We start from the raw sequence: 6,425 nt of genomic DNA, 5'->3' as shown, positions 1-6,425 counted from the left end.
TACTCTGGCTAGCCATGTGGCCTACATCAATTCTCTTGAAAATTTGGGGAGCTCTACTCATTGGCCCTCAAAATGAAGTCTTCCTTCTTATATGATGGGCACCACCCAGGTCAACATCCAGTACATGCACTGTTTTTCCTAGCTTTGTCATTGGTCTTCCCCTGTTTCTTATACACTGTCACCATTATTGTTATTATGGGTACCTGTTGTTATTATGGGTACCTAATGTACATCACGTACATCAAAATATTCAAATTATTTCATAACATCTTTTAAAATTGTATATCATATCAGTGAAAGAAAAGAGAAATAGCCAAGCTATTTCTCTTAATAACATGATGGGTACCTGTTGTTATTATGGGTACCTGTTGGTCTCTGCCTTGATTCTCCTTAAAATTCTTCCTCAAAGATTGATACTGTATAAGTCTTTTTGTAGGTACCCTCAACAACAGTAGTGGCTAACAGCTGACCATTTGCTCTGTAAGAGCTATGCTAATGCCTCACTTGCATTATCTGTCTTCACAAGAACCCCTTATATATACCCCATAGGCACTGTAGGCAATCATCTTAGTTTGGATTCTCTGAAATAAGTACTTGATATAAGGATTTGGATGTATATAGTTTGTAGGAGGTGGTCTGAGGAACTAGAGTAAGAGTGATGGCCTGGGAAGGTGGGTAAGCCACTAAGAAATGCATTAATGGGTGGAAAACCATTGCAAGCTAGCAACTGGGGCACAGAGCTCTCTTTATGTTCAAGAGACATTGTAGAATGCACCTCAGAGTTATTCCACCAAGAAGCAAGGATTCTGGAATAATTTCTTTTTACCAATTCCTCTCCTTCATGGGTAGAAGATTACCCCCATACGATTTAACTCTTCAGAGAACTTCCAGAGCACGGAATCCATGCAGTCAGAAAACATGTACAGACAGAAAATCAACGAAAGCACAACTGTGTGCAGGAACTGTCTGCAGCTGACTTCAGAGTGGGATAAGGCAATATGAGCAGGTCATTGACAATGTCTGCTGCAATAATATTGGCGAGAAATAAAAAAGGGACTAACACAAGGAGAAATAAGATCTGATTTCATCCTCACTAGTCTAGAGTTTAAAATCCATCCACTTAAACACTGTTAATGAGGACCTACTATGTTGCACACAGTTTATCACATTGAGGGTATGGAAATGAGCAAAAGAATCAGTGACTTCATGACATTTATCATACAGGACAACAAAGGGCTAAACATATGGTGCCATCCACCCTCCATCTACCCTTCTTGCTTGATAGCTCATTGGCTAGTTTGTAGATCAATGCCTGTACTTCAGACCTCAGATTTGCTTTGCCTATATTTTATGTTCAAAAGTGACAACTCAGATTTGAGAAAAACTTCCAGCTAGTTCTGAACTGGCAAGTGGATCACACAGCAGCCTGTCAAGCTGCTTCTTGCTGTCATTTATAGATTTCCAGGTATTTCATTGCAGAAATTAAATATGGAGTGATTTGGTACACACTACGCATTTGTGTCTGCCACTTCTTTTTTAGGCTTTTTACTGAACTCTCTGGTGCCTCTTCTTTGTTTTTTCTCTAGAGTTGCCAGCATGTTCTTGTCAACCCTGAAAGTGCTAGACCAAGGCTTGTCAAATTGACTTCTGAGGGTGACACACCTTGATCCTGCCTTGTCACTCTTGGGTATTTTGATTCCTCTTCACACAGACTTAGCACTCAACAGACCTCATGGAAGACACCCACTTCACCTTTTTCATATTTACCCCTGATCTGGACATAGAAGGGGAGAGACCAGATAGCCCTGGAGATGGACAATGGCCTCAGCTTTGCAGATCAGGACAGGCTTATGGCTTTTATCCATGTAAACTCTTGGCTACTCTACTAGACCATTGCAGTAGCTTCCAGCTAATCTCCTTGCCTCCTCTCTGAGCTCCTTCCGAATAAATCTGAAGTCCTTTCTAGTCAAGGCCTACAAAGACTTATATGAATGGATTCCTCTACCTCTCTGATCTGACCTTTACCTCTGTTTCTCATTGTTCCAGCTACTCTCTAGCAAAACAAGCACATGGCTGCCTTGGGGACTTCATACTTTCTAGTCCAGTACTTTCTAGTACTGCAATGCTCTTCCCCAAACATCTGCATGGCCCATTCTCTCTTTGCTTCATCTAAGGTCTCTGCTCAAGTATCATCTTATATGTGAAGTCTTCCCTAATCTCCCTATAATAGAGGACACCTCCCCTCCCATTCCACACCCTGTAACCCCTAAACCCTCTTCTGTGTCCTGTCATAATAATATCTCCACTCTAGAACGTGTGTGCAAGGAACTTTGCCAGTACAGCAGCAGCACTCAGAACAGGGCTTGTCATGCAGTAGACTGTGAATAATTTTTGTTAATGAATGATAAGAGAGATCTAGTGAGCATACGTACATTAAAGGAACTGAACTTAGAGACATTGCCATGTGAGTCTTAAATATTTACACATGAAAATCCATTCCATCTGTACAGATGCCACCCCCATTGCTTTAGTGTTATGCACTTATAAAGCAATCTTAGAAAAGTCAATTGTCCAAAGAAACTTATGGAGAAAATGATCAATCTTACTCATTATTAGAGTACTGATAATTAAAACAAAAATTAGATACCATTGCTGATCACAATGGTCCAATTATTCTAGTCACCAGAGTTGGAAAGGCGAGCACTGGAGTAGGGAGGGGACTGAGCACTGAATCACACCGCTGGCCAGAGCATAGACACATGCAGCTTTTCCAGTTGGTGAATATACATGAAAGACCTTAGAGCGTATAGTTTTCAATATGTCTGAAGAACATTTATTGGTATGTGAAGATGCTCACAATACTTTTTTTTAGAAGCAAAAGAAGAGAGTAAATATAGTATGCCGATCAATAGCCCATTGTTGTTTAAGGAACTCTATCACTGATGATTAGATCCCAATGTTAACTGTACTGGTGTCTGGATAGCAGAATTGCAAGTAACTTTAATTTTCTTCCTCTTACTTGCCTGTATTTTCCAAATACTTTGTAAGTCACCTGCATTAATTTGTCTTTAATTATTATGCAAGCATAGTATGAAAATATTTGAAATACTAATAATCAAAAAGAAATAAGCATTAATTAAAAGCCATCTCTAGGGCTGGGGATTTAGCTCAGTTGGTAGAGTGCTTGCCTCGAATGTACAAGGTCACAAGTTCAATCCTCAACACCACAAAAAAAAAAAAAAAGCCATCTCTAATGGATGTACATGCTAGTAATAATATAATAATAACTTTTAAATAAAAATAACTTATTTTAATGGTAGATATTTTGATAACAAAAACATATTTTTTGATGCTGGGACATCCCTCATATCCACCTACTTAGTAATATGAGGCCCACATTGTATGGGCAAACACTAACTGCCCTATCTCAGGGCCCCATGATTATAATTTGGGGTGGCAGGCCTGCACATAAAACTTAAACCAGAATCATTCCCAAAGAAGCAAATATCATTCTGGTTCCCTCAGGTGAGTATTATCCAAAGTTAGCAAGCTTGTAAGGAAGTGTCTCCCTCAGACCCACACTGAGGCTGACCCACTCAGAAGAGGTTTCCATCAGTCTTACCCTTCAGCACAGGCTCTTGCAATCACTGTGAGCCTAGGATCTTCTGTATTTGCATTATGCCCTGTAGGCTGATGCTTTGTAGCCCAGGAAGGTGACTCCAGCCCCATCTCATTCCCATTTAAATTAGGTTAAGTGAAAGTCCCACCTAGCTCCTTCCATGTTGAAAATAGCCACTTACAGGTCTGAGAGAATTAGATCAGGCCCTGCAAGAAATTCTCCCAATCAATGTGTTGATAAGTAATATTAATTCATTAACAAATATTAATGCATAGTTTTTAACTCTTTAATTTTTTGTTTTAGTTAGTTATACCTGACAGTAGAATGCATTTATGCACTTTGATATATCATACATAGATGGGATATAATTTCTCATTTTTCTGAGTATATAGGTTGTAGAATCATATTGATCATACAATCACATATATACATAAAGTAATAATGTCTGTTTTGTTCTACTGTCTTTCCTACCTCCACATCTCCTCCCCTCCCTTCCTTCACTTCCCTCTACCCAATCAAAGGTAACGCCATTTTCTAGTGCTCCCCACCTTATTGTGAATTAGCATCCATATATTAGAGGAACCATTCAGCCTTGGTTTTTTGGTATTGGATTACTTCACTTAGCATGAGTCTTCAACTCCATCCATTTACTGGCAAATGCCATAATTTCATTCTTCTTTAAAGCTGAGTAATATTCCATTGTGTGTGTGTGTGTGTGTATAAAACATTTTTAATCCAGTCATCTGTTGAAGGACACCTAGTTGATTCCATAGTTTAGCTATTGTGAGTTGAGCTGCTATAAACATTGATGTGGCTGTGTCACTGTAATATGCTGATTTTTAAGTCATTTGGGTATAAATCAAGTAGTGGAATAGTCAGTTTAAATGGTGTTCCAATCCAACTTTTTTGTGGAATCTCCATACCACTTTCCATAATGGTTGCACCAATTTGCATTCCCACCAACGATGTATGAGTGTCATTTTTTCCCTAAATGCTCGCCAACATTTATTGTTGCTTATATTCTTGATGATTGCCATTCTGATTAGAGTGAGATGAAATCTTAGAGGAGTTTTGATTTGCGTTTCTCTAATTGCTAGAGATGTTGAACATTTTTTCATATATTTGTTGATCAATTGTATTTCTTCTACAGTGAAGTGTCTGTTCAGTTCCTTTGCCCATTTATTGATTGGGTTATTTGGGTGTGGGGGTTGTTAAGTTCTTTTGAGATCTTTATATATCCTAGAGATTAATGTTCTATCTGAGGTGCATGTGGTAAAGATTTTCTCCCAATCTGTAGGCTCTCTCTTCACATTATTTCTCATTCTTCAAATATAAATTTTCAGTAGTTACACCAACATCATGGGAAAATATAATTCAATTGATTTTATTTGTGTGCAGGTGTGCAGTCATAGACTTATATATAATGTCTATTAGATGCTGGGTACTATCTAGGCATGAGGAACATTGCTGTGACTGTGTGTGTGTGTGTGTGTGTGTGTGTGTAAGAGAGAGAGAGACAGAGAGATGGAGGATTTATTGGTGAGCATGATTAAGGAGGGTTCAACACAGTGGATATCCTCATGAGTGCAGGATCTGCCACTTGTCCAGAAGATCATGACTGGGGACATGAGCTATTAGAAGTGAACCTCTTCTCAGCCACCGTGTCTTCAAATTCATCTTTGGTGAATGTGGTAATACTTCATTTCTTTGAGATGTGGATCTTCTGGTGGCCAAAGAACTTGAACTTTGCCCTGCATAGGGCCTCAATCACATGTTCCTTTTTCTGCAGCTTGGGTGCAGATGGACATGATGACTTGGCCATTGTGACCCCTAGCCACCATGCCCTAGGCCTCCCAAAGGCAACCCACACACCTGTCTGGGGCCTAGATTGGGGACAGCAGGAGATCAGAGACATGAACACCCATTGGAGCACACTGTCTCAAGGTTCCGTAGGAGAACCTAAACAAGAAACAGGCTGCTGTTGGTAGCCATTGCACCCTGGGCTCCCACGAGCAAAGAAGTTCAGCTTAATCAACTTCAGAGACATGACTTTTTTTTTTAAATCACCACAATCATTGAGCTAACATCTTTCAATAGAAGATCATAATAAGCAAAATAAATAAGAAAAAATATATATATAGTCAGCTAATAATTAGTGCTAACCATATAACTAAAGCATATTTCAGAAACATCTTTTGTTGTTCAGTATCCAAAAATCTATAGAGAAATAACACAAGACTTGAGTAAATGGAAAACTCACTCTATTATGGGATAAACTGTATTTTTCAGGATGACCGAATAGTATTTTTCATCTCTTTCAATGAAGCTTTAAAACTCCTGCCTTTAAAAAGTAGACATTTAGCTGAGTGCTGTAGCACATACTTTTAATTTCAGCTACTTGGAAAGCTGAGGCAAGAGGATTACAAGTTTGAGGTCTGCCTGAAACTTATCAAGACCCTGCCTCAAAATAAATAACAAAAAGAGCTGATATGTAGCTCAGTGGTAGAACACCCCTGGGTTCAAGACCCAGTGCCACACACTCACACACAAAGTAAACTTTATTCCTTAGCCTTGAATTTGAGTGTGCTTATGACTATGGCAGAAATGACACCATGTGATTCCAGAGGCAAGATTTCTAAAGGCAACGTAGCTTCTGCCCCCAGGGTTTCTTAGAATGCTTGTTCTTGGAACCCCGCCTCCAAGCTGTGAGGTCAGACAGCCTGTGAAGAGGCTCAGGCCAATTTTAGCTCAAGGCAAATTTCGGGGTGGCATTGTTTTCTCAGTGTTTCTCTCTTTTGCCTTTTCT

The 6,425-nt window shown here is 39.3% G+C and overlaps 1 pseudogene; it reads right to left on the bottom strand.

The window, feature by feature from the left end:
• Positions 1 to 5,551: 5,551 nt before the first annotated feature.
• On the bottom strand, positions 5,552 to 5,660 carry LOC124088241 (small nucleolar RNA SNORA70; annotated as a pseudogene).
• Positions 5,661 to 6,425: the final 765 nt, after the last annotated feature.

The sequence above is a fragment of the Marmota monax genome, unplaced genomic scaffold (assembly GCF_021218885.2).
Source record: "Marmota monax isolate L192 unplaced genomic scaffold, Marmota_monax_Labrador192_F-V1.1 WCK01_AAM20220418_F8-fsc00021, whole genome shotgun sequence".
In the NCBI taxonomy this organism is placed as follows: domain Eukaryota; kingdom Metazoa; phylum Chordata; class Mammalia; order Rodentia; family Sciuridae; genus Marmota; species Marmota monax.
Note: the sequence above shows the minus strand (reverse complement) of the source record. Positions and strands in the feature narration are given on the sequence as shown.